The 18,708-nt window shown below is 47.5% G+C and overlaps 1 long non-coding RNA gene across 1 annotated transcript in view; it reads left to right on the top strand.

Annotated features, from left to right (window-relative positions):
• Nucleotides 1-13,388: 13,388 nt before the first annotated feature.
• LOC142771566 (uncharacterized) overlaps nucleotides 13,389-18,708 on the top strand; it is a 33,595-nt gene continuing 28,275 nt past the window's right edge. Inside the window, exon 1 of the long non-coding RNA XR_012885994.1 lies at nucleotides 13,389-13,506. This is a non-coding gene — a long non-coding RNA (uncharacterized LOC142771566). The remainder of the gene's footprint in view (nucleotides 13,507-18,708) is intronic.

Genomic DNA, 18,708 nt, shown 5'->3' with positions numbered 1-18,708 from the left:
CTTCTTCTTTTATTTAATTGATGAAGGGGGCGGGGGGTAAACGGAGGTAAGGTTCCCGGGTCCGGGACCCCATATGGTGACTTCAGCGTTAATGCGCGACTGCCGAATGCGAATTCGGCCATCTTGTCAGCTCGGGCTGGCCGAGCGGGCTTCAACGGCATCCTCGATTTTCCCACATTGCCGCCATTACCGAATTCGAAAATATAGTTGATCTCTGACAGTGTACTCTGGCGAGAAACATTTGGTGTGCTTGACTTTTGTGCGTTGGAGCGTAATAGCTGTCGCTACGAAAAAAAAAAAGTGATTCATGCCGTTGTACTCACAGATTCTAGCCATAAAGCACGCATTGTACAGTGGAGGTGTGTTGGTGCAAGCTGTGCAACCGTATAGTAGTAGTATACTGATAGTAGTAGCAGTAACAGTAGTCCAAGTAGTAGCAAGTGTGCTACTATTAGTAGTATAGTAGTAGTATCAGCAGGACTACTAGTTGTCGCGCAGGATACGTCAGGAGGGAGGGGAATAAATAAGTAAAGAAAACAACTCACAGGTTATACCCTATGCGTTCGCCTGTAAGAGGACTCGAAAGCGAAAGCTGTCATCTTCTCACTCGATCTACTGGTCCTCCCCGCTCACCACCGAAACCTTTCTGCACCTATCGGGCTTTTGCACGGCCTCCATCATCGGCCCGGCCTTGACCTATAGCGACGATGTCATGTGATTGCGTCTACAAGTAACACCGCGTTAAGTTAGGTCGCGATGACAACACGATTTCTGGCAACCCGTGACGTCACGGGGACGTCATCGCGTGGTGACGATATTTGGTGACGATAACTGGTGGAACATAGGAGAGGCCTTTGTCCTGCAGTGGACGTAGTCAGGCTGATGATGATGATGATGATGATGATGAAGATATGCTGCCGCCGTGGGTCGATATTCGCGTTTGATGAGGTGTAGAAGCCTTTGCCCTGTAGTGGGAGTAATCAGAATGATGATAAGGCCTACGCCTTGATAAAATCGAAATGATATACCGTACAGTCTTAATCAGGTACTGGCTAAGTGCTGGCTATATCCAAGAAACCAGAAGGAAAATGTCTAGTTTCCTAGCTATATCTAGCATTTTAAGCGGAATCTGATTGAGAGCGTACCCAAAAGCCACCATCTTCGTTATTATTTATTTATTTATTTATTTATTTATTTTCAAATACTGCAGCCCAATACAGGGCTATTGCAGGAGTGGGGTGCATTTACATGAACAAAATACACTGATTACAAGGTTGACATCAAAAAAATATTTATTAAAACTGTGCGCCTGCAGATTCCGACAACGATAGTTCACGAATACTACCGGGTAAGTCATTGCACATTTCAATAACTCTAGGAAAAAAAAAACTGTTCTTGAAAATGTTCGTGTGTGTAAAGAAAGGCTTTTAGTTGAGACTGTGGTAACGTCTAGTTGAAAGAGTATCAGCATATGAGATGTAATCATCTGAAGATAGTCGACAAGATGAGTGAAGAAATAAATGCAATGCAATCATCACGGCTTCGCGGTTCCACAGCTTTGACGGCGCGTAGCTCTGAATTTTTCCCGTTGTATACGCATATAGATGCACGCGCAGATCACACGCGCTCCTCGTCTCCAACCAAGACAGCCCGCGGAGCGCCTGTGTTCTTCGCTATATTCCCCAAACCGCGTGCGGTGGCTGTCGAGATAGCGCACGCGCTGGGCATGCGGATTTACATGCGCCGTGCTCCCCCGTTGGGCCGTCACCGTACTCCGGCTACCGCGCATTCGTCGGGCAGCACTTGAATTACGCACACGCACCTACAGGGGACGGGAAGTTCATTGCTGGAACCGCGGCGTAGTACGCAGCGAGGTGCGGTGTACGCATGCGCGTTCTACAGCTACGCGAATGCATGCGGTGTGTTCGTATACAGCGGGAATACGATGATGCCGAGCCGCGGCACGCAGGGAATAGAGGGCGAGGAGGAAACGAAAGTGGAACCCTAGCCGTAGTGTAATTACTGTCATTAGAGATTCTTCCCTGGGCTGTGTGTGTATGCGTCCGGCCTCCCGATGCCTCCACATATACATACGCGCGTATAAGAGCGCCGTGGCGGACGGTTGCGGAGTTTTTTTTGTTTTTTTTTTGTGTCGCGTAGCACGTAAGTGGGTGCCTTGCAGGATGCATGTAAGTGCTCTCGGTTGTGGGGTGGGGGAGAATTGGGTCTCTCTTCTTGGCCAGGGCCGTCACTGGCAGCCACTCTGGCGACGCAGTGGAGCTTGACGGGCCCGCAGGATGGGGGTAAGGACGCGGCGTGGCGCTGCATACGCGAACCTCCGAACAGGGACGACCGCACGGACGCATCGGAGAAGCAAGCGAGGAAAAAGCGAACTTGCGAGCCCGGAGGAAATGAATGAAGTGAGAAATTAATGAACGAATGAGTGAAGGGACGAACGAGTGACATAAAGAACTAATGCGCTGGAGGAAGAAGCAACGGACGAACGGAAGAAGGAAAACGAGGTGGTGAACGGTCGTAAGCAGAGAAGTGAGTGAAGTAACGTGTGGAGGAATGAAGTGACGAGTGAACGAAGCGAAGAAAAGGAGTGAAACGAGCAATGAACTGATGGATTAATGCTGGAACAAGCTGAAGATGGAATGAATGAAACAAGCAACAAACGAGCTAAAAAAAAAAAGAAAACTGAGGAATTAACTAAACGAGGAAGGAAAAATAAATCAATTCAGGAATAAAGGAATGAAAGGAAGTACGCTAGGAGGAAATAAATGAAGTAAGGAATAAACTAATGAATGAACGAACGAACGAGTGAAAGAAATTATTAATCCACTTAAGGAAGGAATTAACGGAAGAAGCAAAACCCAGGCGGTGAGGGGACGAACCAACTAGAGAAACAAATTTAAAGATGAATGGAGGGATTAAAAGAACCGAGGATTGAACAAGGGGAACAAAATGAATGAAGCAAAGAACGAACCGACGTATTAATGCTGGAAAAAGCGGAACAGAGAACGAGGCAACCGAAGGAAGCTGGCGGGGAACGAGTCCAAGGAAAATGAGGCATGAACAAGTGAAGGAACTAACGAGGAAGGAAAGAATGAATTAAATGAAAAATAAACGAATGCTATATGTAGCGATGGAACGAGCGTGACAAAATAAAAGAAAGGAATGAACTGAAGATTCGACGAAGGAGCAAACGAATAGAACGGAAGAAGGAAGCGAGCGAATTTGAAGGAAGTAATGAACGAACTTATGAACTCTGGAATATTAAAGAGTATTAGATTATCCCGTGAACTAATGAATGAAACGAGGAGAGTAAGAAGGAAGGAACGAAAGGACAAACGAATTATATACGATTGGTATCGACATTTCTTTTTAGATTATTTAATATGTGGTGTTTTACGTTCCAGAAGCACGATTTGATTTATAAGGGATGCCACAGTGGAGGGCTCCGGAATTTTCGACCATCTGGTTTTCTTGAACGTGCACTTATATCGCACAGTACATGGGCCGCAGCCATTTCACCTCCATCAAAATGCGGCCCCCGTGGATGGAATCGAACCCGCGACCTTTGAGTCGGAAGCAGAGCATCCTAACAACTGATCCCCCGTGGCGGACGTTTTTGGTATCGACTCGGTGCAGTATATCGCCGAGTGGCGAATTTTCTTTCATTCGTTTCGCTATACGCTTGATTTTGATCGCTCTTCTGCCGTCTTCGCAGGTCCACTCTGCCGAAATTACCTCTACGGTCTCGCTTCGATTCCATTTTCATCGGCTGCCTTTCGTTGGTTGCTTGTTCACATGAAGTTTACTGAATGGATAATAAATGAAGAATAACAGGCATTGATGCCAAGGAAACTGTAGGGGGTGTTATTTGTAGTGATTATTGGTAGTAATTGGAATGTAACTGTGAAAAAAGAAACGCGCACGAAAAAACTTGCCGAACCGAACCTGTGACCGTCGAGGGGGGAAGTGATTTTAAATGAAAAGAAGATAAAAGTGGGCCCCGTAACTGTCTCTCAGGGGGAGGACACCTCAACCGTAGCTCACGAGGGGTTGGGGTAAAGGAGGGATTAAAAAGATAATTAGCTATTGTGTAAGGGAGGCTCTTCGCAGTTTCTGATATAGGGTTAGCAACGTTATCCATATGTAGTTATTCAAAACTATATTGAATTGCAATTTATCGTTTCATAACTATGCAATGTGATGGGAGATAAAGAGAAAAACCATTTGAATGTCTCGGGGGAGTCCTTCAGCCCCGTGCAAAGACAGCAGCTCGGTTTCACGCATGTTCTTAACAGTGTGACACTTTTAACACTAACATTAACACTATAAATTTTGTACGGTAACATTGCAACACTGTCATAATGTAACGGTTACGATGCTCGGTTGCTGCCGCGAAAGGTCCGCAGTGTATACGATCCCGACCGGTGGCAACAACATTTTGGGGGAGGAGAAGTGGCCCGTGTGTACTGTTCGAGGTCCCTGCACAGTACAGCACGTTGCGAGCGTGCCTCGTAAATATATCGTGGCACGTAAAGCTACAGATGTCGTCGTCGTCATCATCATCATCGTTATTATTATCATTATTATCGTTATCGTTGTTATGGAGGAGGAGGAGGTAAGTTTATTTACAGAAAAGCAGAGAGGTCGGCCTGAGCGATAGCTTGCTCTAGCCTGCTACTCTACACTGGGGGAATGGAAAGGGGTAAAGAAAGATTAACGAATGACGATGGTGAGATAGAGAGGTGAGTATTTAGTGTTCTTTCTAGCTGAGACACATTTCATAGCCGCGCACAGTCTTGTTATTATTATTATTATTATTATTATTATTATTATTATTATTATTATTATTATTATTATTATTATTATTATTATTATTATTATTATTATTATTATTATTATTGTTGATGAATAAACTTGAACCTTGATTATGATAAACTTTACGACCAGCTCGTAGCAGCAAGGCAGAATATAAAGGGTGGTGCCAGGACTTTTTTTTGGGGGGGGGGAGGCAATGGGGGGTGGTCGCATCCCAATGAATGAGTTTTTAGAGGGGGGGGGGGGTAGGCATGGTCGAGGCTGGCAACGTATGCTTCGTTTTTACTATGTTTGTCCTTAGGAAGCAAAGTGGGCAGGCAGAAATTAAGGCGAGGGGCTATAGCCCCCGCATACTTCACGCTGGTCGCCGCCCCTGCATGCAGTGAATAAAACGCGACACGAAAGAACAGCAATTAAGGATGATGGAAACCTCTTTTCGAGTGTCCTTTTTGTTTTTGTTTTTTTTTCTAGTATCACCCGCCAGGATCGTTTGTTTTCCCGGTGTTTCGCGCTAAAGAATACCTCGAGGGAACAATCGTCGCGTTCTTGAAGTCGAGCTAATCCGCACAACTCTGAAGCGTGAGTGTAGTAGTAGTTACCCTCGCTCGGAAGGCGAAAAAAAAAAGAAGACATTTTTTTTCCGGGGGAGAGAAAGAGAGAGAGAGATAAAGATACAAGGAAAGGCAGGGAGGTTAACCAGACGCACATCCGGTTTGCTACCCTGCACTGGGGAAGGGATAAAGGGGAGAAAAGAGGTTGCAGAAAGATGAGAAGGCACACACAATCACGAGCACACTCGGGGAGCACACACAGTTTACAGGCGGTCGCTCAGGTTTGTTGACTTAAGGTAAAGTAGCAGTGCTTTAGTTGCTTTCTGCGCAACTGAGGCAGATGCCCAAGGTCCTAGTATCTTCTGCACACAAAATGGTCCGGGGTCAAGTCGATTCAAAACCATCCGTAGCTGGCATCGCTGTGTGTCGTAGCAAGCGCAGCTGCACAGGACGTGTTCGATGGTCTCTTCATCTCCGCAGTAGTCGCATGTAGGAGTGTCTGCCATACCAATGCGAAAGGAGTACACCTTTGTGAATGCAACACCCAACCAAAGGCGGCATAACAGTGTCGCATCGGAGCGGGAAAGTTGTGATGGTAGCTTTAGCTTGAGCGGGGGAAACTTTCCGGGGGAAACTCTGCCTCATATATAGGTGGTGGGTGGCCTTACACTAAGCACAGCTTCTTGTCGTTCCATCCGCTGACGCACGCGGTATATGGACTGTTGGCCCGAGTCCAGGAGACGGCGCCCGGTGCGCTGTAGCACGCGCTCGACCGGGGCCTTATCTGACGGCCAGATAATTACCTGCGGCCCCGACGGCACCCGCCGCCCCCTCGTGACGACGGCCCTCGAGTGGTTCCGTGGTTGTTTTACCTGCGTGGAACGTCGGTTGGTGTTGGAGAATCGCAACGGCTCTCCGCTTAGTTTCTTCGCTTCTTGACGAGTTCCTTGTTCTTTCTTTCTTTCTTTCTTTCTTTCTTTCTTTCTTTCTTTCTTTCTTTCTTTCTTTCTTTCTTTCTTTCTTTCTTTTTTCTTGTTTCATCCCTTCTTTCTTGATGTCTCGTTCTTTCTCTTTTTATTTCTTTTTTATTTCTTTTTCCTTTTTTTCTTTTTTTCCTTCCTTTCTTTCTTTCGTTCTTCCTCTCTTTTCTTTCCTTCTTTCTTTTATTTCTTTGTTTCTTCCTTTTTTCTTCTTTTTTCCTTTTTCTCTTTGTTTCTTTCTGTCTTTCTTTACTCCCTGTGGTGGTTTAGTGGTTCTGGTGCCGGACTGCTGATCTGGAGGTAGCGGGATCGAATCCCCTTGGTGGCAGCCGCCCGTCGGTGATGTCAGAATTCAAGGGGCCCGTATACGGGCCCCTGGAGAGAGAGAGAGAGAGAGAGAGAGAGAGAGAGAGAGAGAGAGAGAGAGAGAGAGAGATGCGTAAGGAAAGGCAGGGAGGCTAACCAAACGCACGTCTGGTTTGCTCACGTGCACCCGGGAAGGAATAAAGGGGGTAAAAGAGATAGAAGAGAGGGAAGAAACATACAGGGAATCACCAGCACACTTGGGGGAACACATGCAGTCTATACTGGCGGTCGCTCAGATTCTAGAATCCTGAATGAACTTGGATTCTGAAGATGCTGGATTCTGAATATGCTTGGATTTAGGTATACATGTAGAAGAACGCCAGGTGTTCAAATTTTCGGAACCCTGAACTGTGGCGTTTTTCATAATATTACCTTGGTTCTGGGACTTAGAACTTCACAAATCGCTATCGCTTCGGTATCTTTGGATCACATTTAAATCAGAATGCTTAGATAGAACTGTGTGTCTCTTCATCACGCTTGCTTTGCCATCTTTGGATCGCATCATTCTTGGCGGGCGCGTGGTACAGGAATCCTTATATATGTGCGCATCTCATAAAGTGACTGTGAAATAAACGTCTACCTTCTCATAAAGTCCAGTAGGTGTCCGACAACACTGGAAACCTATCTCTGTACCTAATGGTGACAGAAGGATTTTTTTACGGGGGCTTGAAAGAGGTGATACGAGTGAGTTCCTACAGGATTGCGGTGCAGAAGGGGGGCGAGTAACTTATGCGTGGTGTTTGACCATGTTCGCTCTAGTGAAAGGGGGGGGGGGGGGGGGGGCAAATAGGTGGTGGTCGGGCCCTCGTTCTACGCCCTCACCCCCCTGGTGTTACAGGTGCAGCCCCAGAGGTGGGGGGATGGCTTGTACATTGCGTTTTGTCAACACAAGGATGTAGTAACAGGGTGCATTGTATTGAAAAGATCATTATATGTACAGGGAGATGACTGCGTGACCGGGATGTGCTTACAGGACTTCTTGGACAACATGACCGGGATGTATACTTGGTGACATGGATGTAGAGGAATGACAGGATGACGGGGATGTACTGTCATGACGTACGTCGTCCGTGTATACGTATAGGGACTTCATCCGTGTGTATGTACAGGGATGTATTGAGAAGGATATACAGTCACGTATTGCCAGTATCCGGTCGGTGCGGTATTGGATGTTTCACCAGTCCGCCACCGCTGCGACTCTGTGTAGTACACAATACGAAAGCTTTCTGCACGCACTCTCCGGAGTTTGCCTCTCTTGCCGGCACATGCCATTGCCTGCCTGTCCGTATACGTACGTATACGTACGTGTGTTTACCTGCGACTTTCCTGGTGAGCCGCGTCTGGCTTGTCTGGGCAGCGATAATAGAGACCGCATTCAACGCAAAGCGGTTCGGCCTTGCCGTGTGGTGCACCTTGACGCTAACGAGACCGCGACGCCACCGCTTACGCGTCGCTGCGGCGTCGGATCGCGCCTCACCGGCCGAGTGGCGGCGCCAGTGAGCGGTGAAGCGAGGAAACTGCTTCCAGTGTCCCCGTCTCCAGGAGTCGCATCGAAGGACCGGAAATCGAAAAAAAAGATAGACAGACAGACAGACAGACAGACAGACAGACAGACAGACAGACAGACAGACAGACAGACAGACAGACAGACAGACAGACAGATAGATAGATAGATAGATAGATAGATATAAAGACAGACGGACGGACGGACGGACGGACGGACGGACGGATAGATACATAGATAGATAGATGGACGGATAGATAGATAGACGGACAGATAGATAGACGGCCAGATAGATAGACGGCCAGATAGATAGACGGACAGATAGATAGATGGACAGATAGATAGATGGACAGATAGATAGACGGACAGATAGATAGATAGATAGATAGATAGATAGATAGATAGATAGATAGATAGATAGATAGATAGATAGATAGATAGATAGATAGATAGATAGATAGATAGATAGATAGACAGACAGATTGATAGATAGACGGACAGATAGATAGACGGATAGATAGATAGACGGATAGACGGATAGATAGATAGATAGATAGATAGATAGATAGATAGATAGATAGATAGATAGATAGATAGATAGATAGAGAAGTGGGTAATCACTTGGCGTGGCATAAGGTGCGCTATCATTGGCTTGTCCCTTATTAAGCTGTGTTCACACGTCGGTCGAAATCGCGATTCGGCCCCGGGGATCGCGTACTACGTCACCATACGTCTCCCGATCCCTCTTCCGTCCGCGCGGAGCGGTTCGTTAAACGACGGAAGACCAAATCACAGTGCGGGTCCTCGGGGATCGATGCCGAAATCCTTGCTTGTATAGCGCCATTTTTTTTTCTGTCGTGTGAATGCTGCCTGCGGAGGGATCAGATACACGTGACATATCATGTCAGTGATGCGTCCGCGATTACATCCGTCCTGGGACTATGCGGCGACTAAAACATCTATTCCTCTCTCTCTCAAATATAACATGATACTTGTGCGGCGCGCTCGAGGGGAATACACGTTCCTGTAATATAATGCATCGATGCATGCCGTCGCAGGTCGTTCTAACGTTGCCTGGAGAGGGGTCAAAACAACGCTCATTTTTCTCGCGCGCGCGCGCGCGCGTGCGTGCGTGTGTGTGTGCGTGCGTGCGTGCGTGCGTGCGTGCGTGCGTGTGTGTGTGTGTGTGTGTGTGTGTGTGTGTGTGTGTGTGTGTGTGTGTGTGTGTGTGTGTGTGTGTGTGTGTGTGTGTGTGTGTGTGTGTGTGTGTGTGTGTGTGTGTGTGTGTGCGCCGCTCACGCTACGTATGTCCTGGCTTAGCCGAGCTAGGCAACTGATTAGTTTTTTTATACTTTCTGCTTTGTGAATGTGCTTCACGCTGCAGAATTTCGAGGCCCTTCTTCAGCTACCTTAAACGATTTTCCATTTAGGCACCATCTCGTTCTGGAGCTCTATAGCCTTCACTGGCTCTTTGAACTATTCGTCACCATATATCATCATTATCATCATCGTGTATTCCTGTCAGCATTAAGTCAGTAAGATGTCGTGGCGGAAGGCTTGGTTGATAGCTTTGAGACACCATTAAACTGCTCGGTGTGTTTTGTACACGTTTCTTACTTGTATTCTCGTCATTTCGCGCTGATTAATAATGGTAAGTCACAATAGTGCATTTCTTCCGTAATGTCTCTTCCTTTCGATTTCATTTCTCGCTGCGTTTCGTAAATCTCTATTGTTCATCGTAAGACGCTAGCTCCTGTAGCTGACTTATCCGGACAATGGTGACTCGGACTCACAGTTGTCGAAGTTTCGTTTTAATTGCGATATCGAATGTGTAGACAATCGAGGCTCATTTGTTGTGCCGTCGCCGTCATGTTCCGTATAAAGTCCAAATCGATAACATCGCCCTGTGCATCTTATATGTGCAAGTTTACTACCATCCTGCAGCGCAACAAACCAGGCGTCTTCGATGGAAGCTGCTTGAAGTTCTTGCCTGTGTACTTCGATTCAGGTTCACGTCAAAGATCTACAGGTTGTCGAAATTTCCGGAACCGTGTACTACGGCGTTTCTCACAATCGAATCGTGGTTTTGGGGGGTCACACCCCAACACGAAAATTGTCGAGCCTTGTACCAACCGCGCAAGGGCTAAAAGAGCGAAACTGGACAATTTTGAAGACTAATCTGGTATATAGCCTTTAGGTTATTTCCAGGCATTACCTAGGCCATGCAAGTTGTGTCGGGGTTTCGTCTAGATTGCTGATAGGATTTATCTAGCCCCGCCGTGGTGTTCTAGTGGCTAAGGTACTCGGCTGCTGACCCGCAGGTCGCGGGATCGAATCCCGGCTGCGGCGGCTGCATTTCTGATGGAGGGCCGCGCAAATGTTGTAGGCCCGTGTGCTCAGATTTGGATGCACGTTAAAGAACCCCAGGTGGTCGAAATTTCCGGAGCCCTCCATATACGGCGTCTCTCATAATCATATGGTGGTTTTGGAACGTTAAACCCCACATATCAATCAATAGGCTTTATCTGGGCTTTTTCTATCCTGATTTTCAGCGGAGATTGAAGTTAAATCACAGGAAGTCAGACATGCATGACCCGGATGACCAAACTCTATAGAGACACACTTGCGCTGAAACTGTAAATAGCTTTTGGGCATTGAAGGTTTCGATACGTCATCGCCTTCATCCTCATTTATCATAAACACCTTCTCTCTACTCTCTCTACCATCCCCTTCTTTTACCTATCGTCGAGTAGCAGGCCAGGAAATTGGTCCAGGCCGACCTCTCAGCTCTTCTCTCATTAGAGTGAAATGCCTCTCTCTCTCTCTCTCTCTCTCTCTCTCTCATAGATCTGTGGAAACGTTGTCATTGGCCTATATAGGCCTTCCGCCGCTTCGGAGTCCTCTCGCATTGCGGTTGCTTTTCCCTTTCTCTAGAATTCCCTAGTATTCCCTAGTATTTTCGTTGTACGTACTCTGGGGTCTTTGGCTCGGTGCCTTCGCTTGACAGCCAGTTGTAGGGCTAAATCTTGCCTTCATTTGTGAGGAGTTGCGAAATTTATCAAGCTGCGGTGGCTTGTACCCCATTATGATGATGATATTTTTAAGATGGACTCAAAAAAACACTTTGCTATTCAGCTCCGCTGGTAATAATTATTAAGAAATGATAGAAACCGAATGTGTAGGTTCTTGCCAATCTCCCTGCTTTCGCTTCATTTGTGCGTTATCTTTGCTCCGTAAAACATTGTTTATTTTTTCTTTCTCTAACGGAGAGCTCACTTCACGGTGTGCAATAGTGCAGCGAAAGGTGCCACCTCGCGCAGTGCTTGCATGAAGGTTTCGCACTTACAAGCTGTCTGCCCCCCTCCGCCCCCCCCCCCACTACACACACTTCCGTACACAGTGAAGGAAGCCAAGGTTCGCTGCCCCCACAACGTCAGCTGTTCATTCATAAAGGCGAAAGTGTGAATCGGCCGCTTATCTCGTAATTGTGGTCCCGTAGCGTAACACACAACGCACAATAGAAGAGGGAGTGGGGGGAGGGGGGTTATGTTCCCTTGTAACGGGGCATCACAATGCCCTCTTCTCCCCGTGGTATTCTACTATACGGGTCGGCAGAGGCGCACAATGGATTATGTCCGTGATGTTTAGTGTGGTATATATATACACACGCACGCAGAGACAATGAACTTGGCGCTTGCTTGCTCGCGCGTGCCGGTACAATACGAGGCACGTGTGTGTGTTTGTGTAGGGCACTGTGTTTGTGTATACCGTGTGTGCATGGTGTGAAATGTATGTGTGCGCCCGCGTGTCATGCGGATGTGTTTTGAGAGATAATGGACGTGTGCGTCTCTTGTATCGTTGTGCGGGAGTTGATGTTGTGCGTGTTTGTGCGGCGTGTTAGTGTACACTGTTACCTACCTGCCCATTGTGGTTGTTGCATGGCTGCAGTATTGAGAGAATCAGAGCGTGCTCCCTCCTTTAGGTATGATGTAGTGTGGGAGCCTTTTAATGTGTGCGACAGGTAATGCGCATGTGTTACTATTGTGCGTTGCGTTGTGCCATTCTGACTGTTCGTGCACTCAGAGTCATGCGATTGCCTTGGGAGCCTGTGTCAATTTTTTTTCTAGACGCGAAGCAGCTTATGGTCGGGGCTTGTCCCTTGTCCGTCGTCGTAGCCACGCTAGTACTCGGAGCGCTTACTAGATGGCTCTGCGGTGGAGCGCTCGCTCCTCTCCTAGGCGTGCTCTGTTGTGAGCGAAGACCGCTGGTGGCGCTGTGCTGCTCTGCGTAATGTGGGAGGAATGCTGAATGCCCACTTTCGCTGTGTCTGCATCCCACCATACGCATATCTATTTCATGCTTTTTTCTACGGAGGACTCGCTCGGTGCGTTTCGTGCTGAACGGTCATGTCGGCCGCGATCTCCGGTGCATCAGCAGCTCTCGCCTATCGGTGTCCCGTCCTCGGACTCCTTCGGCCGCACCCCCCCCCCCCCCCCCCATTTTCCCTATTTCTTCTTTGTGTCGCTCCTTTGCGGCGAGTGATAGCCCCTCTCCCTTATCCTTCTCCCATTCTTTTTATCCCCTTCCCCCCTCCTCATCAAGGAGCAGAGTCGTGTCGCCACATTTGGCGAACAGAAATTAGCACCTTTCGCCACTCCTTCAAGAAGCATTGGCACTACTTTTCTATGGATATGTATTTTTATATTCTCTCTCCAACTCCCTCTATTGTCATAAGAGAGGGGGAAAGGGCTGTCTCGCGAAATGCCTTCAGCTCGCCACACATCTATCTCCCTTCCACGTTCTCTGTCTATGCATATTGTCTGCGACTGTGGGCTTCATTGTTTTGTGATCCCCCGACGGCTTTCCGTCAAACGAGGGGTGTTTTGTGTCTTCATCTCCGAAGCGCGCGTGTGTGATGAGTTCATGTCGGCATCGCCACGGCCCCGGAGGATAATGTCACGCGTGCGGCACTTCTGGCGAAACGAAAGGCATCCTTTGTTTCGTGTGCCTGTCGTCGCGGATAGGGCGACGAACAATTAAGACGGCCTGCAGATGCGATTAAATCTTGCGCAGGGCGCCGCGATCGCTGTACTCGGAAATCCGCGTCGTCTCTCGAGCGCTCTCGAAATTGTGAGCTGCAGGTCGATCATTCGCGCGTTGGCGTCTCCCGAAGGCGAGTGCGTGGCGTGTTGTGTAATTTGTTTGTTTGCTTGTTTGTTTCCTTCCTCCGGCACTATAGCGCTGCGGCTACGCCTCGTTTTCACGGATAACCGTGAGTATACTTACGAAAGAAAAAAAAAACAACGTTATCGTCGTCTCTCGTGATTTGGTGATTTGAGAATGTTGCTAGCTCAGGAAGCTACATGGTTTTTAGCTACGAAATAACGCATTGTATCAATCAAAAGATCGTTTATCGGCCAATCTAAAACCGGGAGTCGATTTTGAAATCTATTTTCTAAGCATTGCAATCGATGTGTAAAGAGGCCAAAGTGTGTCGAAATCGGGTCCGATCCCATTGGCTGTGTGGAAAAATATTCAGATTGTCTGGGAAGGATGGGAAGGAAGGCACGTTATTGAAATTAGGCGTCGAATGTTGTGGTGGTTGCGTAGTATCATAAACCGAGAGTCGTTTTTGATATCGTGTCTGGCTCGTGAGATATGAATTTTTTTCGTGCGCTTCCCATTCAGTTCCGGCGAGGTTACCCGGCCGCCGCCGAGAGATGGAGCGACATGTTATGTCTAAAATTCCTGGGAATAAGTTGGCATACTGGAACGCTTGGTATGTGTGTATGTAGCAACCGGCGTTAAGCAAAGGAAAAAAAAAGAAACTAACGCGGAAGAAACCTATAAGTCATCCGGCGATAATCAGTCATCCGGTATGCACGTACAGGAGACGTCAAAAGTTCAGGGTCCGTCAGAGACCTGTCGCGGTGTAAGGTATGGCGCTCGACGGCCCACACGAACGCCGCCGTATTTGGTCCCTGCAGCCGGAGCGGCTGCATCAAAATGGAAACGACATACTCGAGGCCCGTGTTCTTCTTATTATTTGGGTTCTTCACAGAGAATGCCGGATCGTCCAAAATTTCTGGAGCACACCGTTACAGCTTCGTTCATAATCCTTTCCTTGTTTTGGGATAACAATTACCCAACAAATATTATTACATTGCCGGAAAATTCGGAGCTTTCTCAGATGTTGTTGTCTCTAAAATTTTCAACCCGACTGCGCGTTTGTATTCAATAATGTTTCTGGTTTTACGTCCCGAAATCGCGATGTGATTGTGATTGAGACCTGAGCGGAGAAAAAAGAACGTTACGAATTTTCACGAGCCAGAGAAACGGTTACAAATGAGAGGAAAAGCGGGGACGTTCAGCATAATCGAACCATCCGGTTTGTATTATTATTTCTGGTTATTGTTAGGTGTCTAAAGTCCCAGAATCACGTTTACGATTGTGAGGGAGACCGTAGCGGAGAAATCTGTGAATTTCGACCACCCGGGGTAATTTGCACACAAAGCGCACCTAAAACCAAGTACGCCGTCCTCCAGAATTTTCGCCTCAATTGGAAATTCGGCCGCCTTAGCCGGGATTTGATCCCACGACCCTCGGCTCAGCAACAGAGCATGGTAACCACCAGGCGACTGTGGCAGGGTCGAATTGAATACAGTCACAAACTTCTGGGGAACTTAAACATTTTTCTGGGACCTTGTGGTCCCTAAACTTTCGACAACGACGTTTGTAACCGGTAGGAAACTGCAGTGTATGCTACGATTGTGCGAGTACAAGCATGAGAACGAGAACACCAGACTCTTTTCAGGTTCGCCTCGCGCTGGGTCGTTCTCATCTGCGTCCTGCTGTGTAGCAACTCGCTTTTCTGGATCGAGCCCCGCTGCGGTGGTCAAGTGGCTAAGGTACTCGGCTGCTGACCCTCAGGTGTCGAAATCGAATCCCGGCTGCGGCGGCTGCATTTCCGATGGAGGCGGAAATGTTGTAGACCCGTGTGCTCAGATTTGGGTGCACGTTAAAGAACACCAGGTGGTCAAAATTTCCGGAGCCCTCCACTACGGCGTCTCTCATAATCATATGGTGGTTTTTGGGACGTTAAATCCCACATATCAAAGCTTTTCTGCATCGACGGATGTTGTACTTATCAGCGACGGGCCTAGTAAATAGACTATGCAGGATCCGGACAGGCCACCTTTGGGCCGCATGCGCCAATCGGGCCAGTATTATGTGGCCCTCCGCACGAAGGCCTACGTGGCATTTTTTGCGTCAAATAGACGGAAGCAAAAAGAATCACTTTCAGCCGGATTTTGTATACCGCGTCTTCACACTCAACATGCAGCTCACGTCTTAAGATTATTGATAAATCTTGTTTTCTAGTTCTGTTGATAACGATTATATTTATCAATTGATAATGATCTGCATTTATTGATTATAGATAACACTCTTCGATTGGCCGATTTTTTTTCTTTTGCCTACAAAGCGTCCCCCCCCCCCCTCCACATCCGATTTGCCGTGGATGCCCTCGACTTCGTTAGTTTCATGCAATTCGGCCTTCCGGTTCAAGAGGTTACCTACCCCTATCATATAGACTATCTTATGCTCACAGGTCGCGGGATCGAATCCCAGCCGCGGCGGTCGGTCGCATACTTGATTGAGGCGACAATCCTTGAGGACCTTGCATATCGTCAAATTTCCGTAGCCGCTTATACGGCTTCGCTCGTGATCAAATGGTGGCTTTGAGACGTCAGGCCGGCAAAAGTTTTGTTCGTATTCTTTACGGACGAGTTTCGGTGCTCCATATCGTGCTGCATGTAGTCTTGCTGTTTTGTATTTTGAGAAACAGACGAACAGATCTACGGTAAACGCATACGTATGAAAAGCGTTAGGTTGGTGCATTCGATGTTTCATGGACTTGGTAATTCCCGTCGCGATAGACGCCCCCCCCCCCCCCTTTCTTCCCGAAAAAAAAAAACGCTTAACATATGCATGGTAGTGCCTTCCATGTGTCTTACAAGTAAAATAGTATATACTACGCATTTCGATTGACTTTGATGCATCAAATGCCACTGTAATCGGATAATTCCAACATGACTGCCTGCTCGTGTATCTGAGACAGCTGTGGCGCGCTTATCATTTCTTTTTATTAATAATATTATTTTTTTAAATGACGCGTTGCTAATCTTTTAACCGCGCGTCAGTTCGTACTCGTAAAGGTCTTTGCTTCCGGAATAAATTACACGCCGTCGACATTTTCAAGAGCTGCGATCTAAAGCGTATAAAACCGATCCGTTATTGAGCGTCCGTCGTCTTCACCAGCTTGCTGCGCCGGAGTCTTTCGATGAATCACGAGTGCTAAATCGCCGCGCGAAAAATCAGTTCCGAGAAAAGAAGCGATCTGTTGACGTCCGTGTGTCTCTTGCTTCCAAGCCTCGATCAGACAGATTAGCGTACAGACATGGCACTCCGTAGCTCATAAAGCCCTCGATAAATCATCTTCTCGAACGAGGGGCGCGTTAGACACATATAGGCAAAATAGAGACGTATAGACAGCGCAAGCGTTACCTTCAAACCATGTATGTGCAGTAATAATAACTGCCGGGGTTCAGCGTCACAAAACTATCATACGATTATGAGAGAGGCTCCGGAGTTCCGGAGGTGAACCATGATAGTGGAAGGCTCCGGAAATTTCGACTACCTGTGTGTTTTTTTTTAACGTGCACCTAAATCTAAACACGTGGACCTAAATCATTTTCGCCTCCATCGAAAGTCCGGCCGCCGCGGTGGGGATTCGAACCCGCGGCCTGCAGATCAGCGGTCGAGTGCCTCAGCCACTAGACACCGTGGCGCGTTCAAACCACGTTTATTTCCGAACGCACCCACCTTGGTGGTACAGTATAGTGATGGTGCTCTATTAAAGGTCGCCAGATCGAATCCCAGCCACAGAGGCCGTACTTTGGATGTACATTGTGTATGTATACATTTAGGTGCACGTTAAAGAAAACTACAGGATGTCCGAATTTCCGGAATTCTCCGCTACGACATCCCTCACAATCGTATCGCGTCTTCGGCACATTAAACGCCAACGATGGTTTATTATTGTTTGTTCTTATAGTGACGCGTATCAGTATATACTAAATATTACAACCGTCTCGCGCATCTCCTCTCATACAATGACAGCACTAAAAGAAAATCCTTTAAGCTATAAAGAAAAAAGAACTGATACACAAGTAACCACAGAAGCCCGGATGTGACGGCAGCAATGGCGCTTAAAAGTGCAATATCGGGAAGGACAGTACAGTAATGCAATCATCAAGAAAAACAAAGCAAAGTAAAAAAGTAGATAAATTGTTATTCACGCATTACTGATACTTTACGAGTGCGATATTGGGAAGTTACGCTAACGATGGCCAACTTGGGCGTCGCGTAAATGGTCACCATGCACTTAGCGCACTGGCAGCCGCTCGCCGACGCGTTATACTGCGCGTGCTCATCGGAGGACCGGTATTTCCCGAAGCACGCGAAAGCTCCGTGAAACGTTTCGGTGTAGGGATTTCACGCGTTGCTCTGACATATATCGCGTATAGATACGTAGTTTTCGAAAATATCATCCGACGTCCTTTATTGAGACCTTTATAACGGACCTCTTTCGACTAGCACGCCACCTGCGCGTGAGTACTGCGACGTGGGGCACGCTATACGAAATCGAAGGGGCTGTTTTGCAGAGAAAGAAGCAAAAAAAGGTGTCGCCATATCCACAAAGTGAATGATGATGAGTGGGCGAAGCTCCGGAAGTAAACCTGGCAATCCATGAATCATCCGTACGTTTCGCCCACTCGATTTTATTACAACGCTCCCCCTAGCGTACGTCGCCGCACTAAATCGAACGATTGCCTTCCGCCGCTGACACGCGCCGTATGTGACATCATTCCTATTTCATAATATCTCGCATCTTTCATCATCAACTACAAGTAGCGCCGTCTAGTTTATAACATCTTGCATCTTTTCTTCGTCCGCTACAAGTACCGCCATCTAGTGAACGCTGCAAGAACTAAACGAGAGGTGGCTACATACAGGGGATGCACAGCCCACGCCTTAAGGAGCTTCGCCTCTAAAATATGAATTTCTGTGGTTTTATCAGCCGAAACCATCATATGATTATGAAGAGCACAATTGTGGACTGCTCCGGAAATTTTTATCACCCGGGGTTCATGAACGCGCTCTCGAGTCTAAGTATGGACTGCCTTCTCGTATTTATTTTTATTGAGACATAGACTTGCCTAATATTTAGCCTTCGTTGAAATGCTATATCGCCAATGCCGGAACTCGATACCGATGGGTTTCCGATTGAGGCGGAAATGTTGTAGGCCTGGGTGCACGTTAAAAACCTTAAGTGGTCGAAATTTCCGGAGCCCTCTACTACGGCGTCTCTCATAATCATATGGTGGTTTTGGGACTTTAAACCCCACATATC

The sequence above is a fragment of the Rhipicephalus microplus genome, chromosome 9 (assembly GCF_043290135.1).
Source record: "Rhipicephalus microplus isolate Deutch F79 chromosome 9, USDA_Rmic, whole genome shotgun sequence".
Taxonomy (NCBI): domain Eukaryota; kingdom Metazoa; phylum Arthropoda; class Arachnida; order Ixodida; family Ixodidae; genus Rhipicephalus; species Rhipicephalus microplus.
The sequence above is the reverse complement of the archived record's forward strand: the minus strand, read 5'-3'. Positions and strand labels throughout refer to the sequence as shown.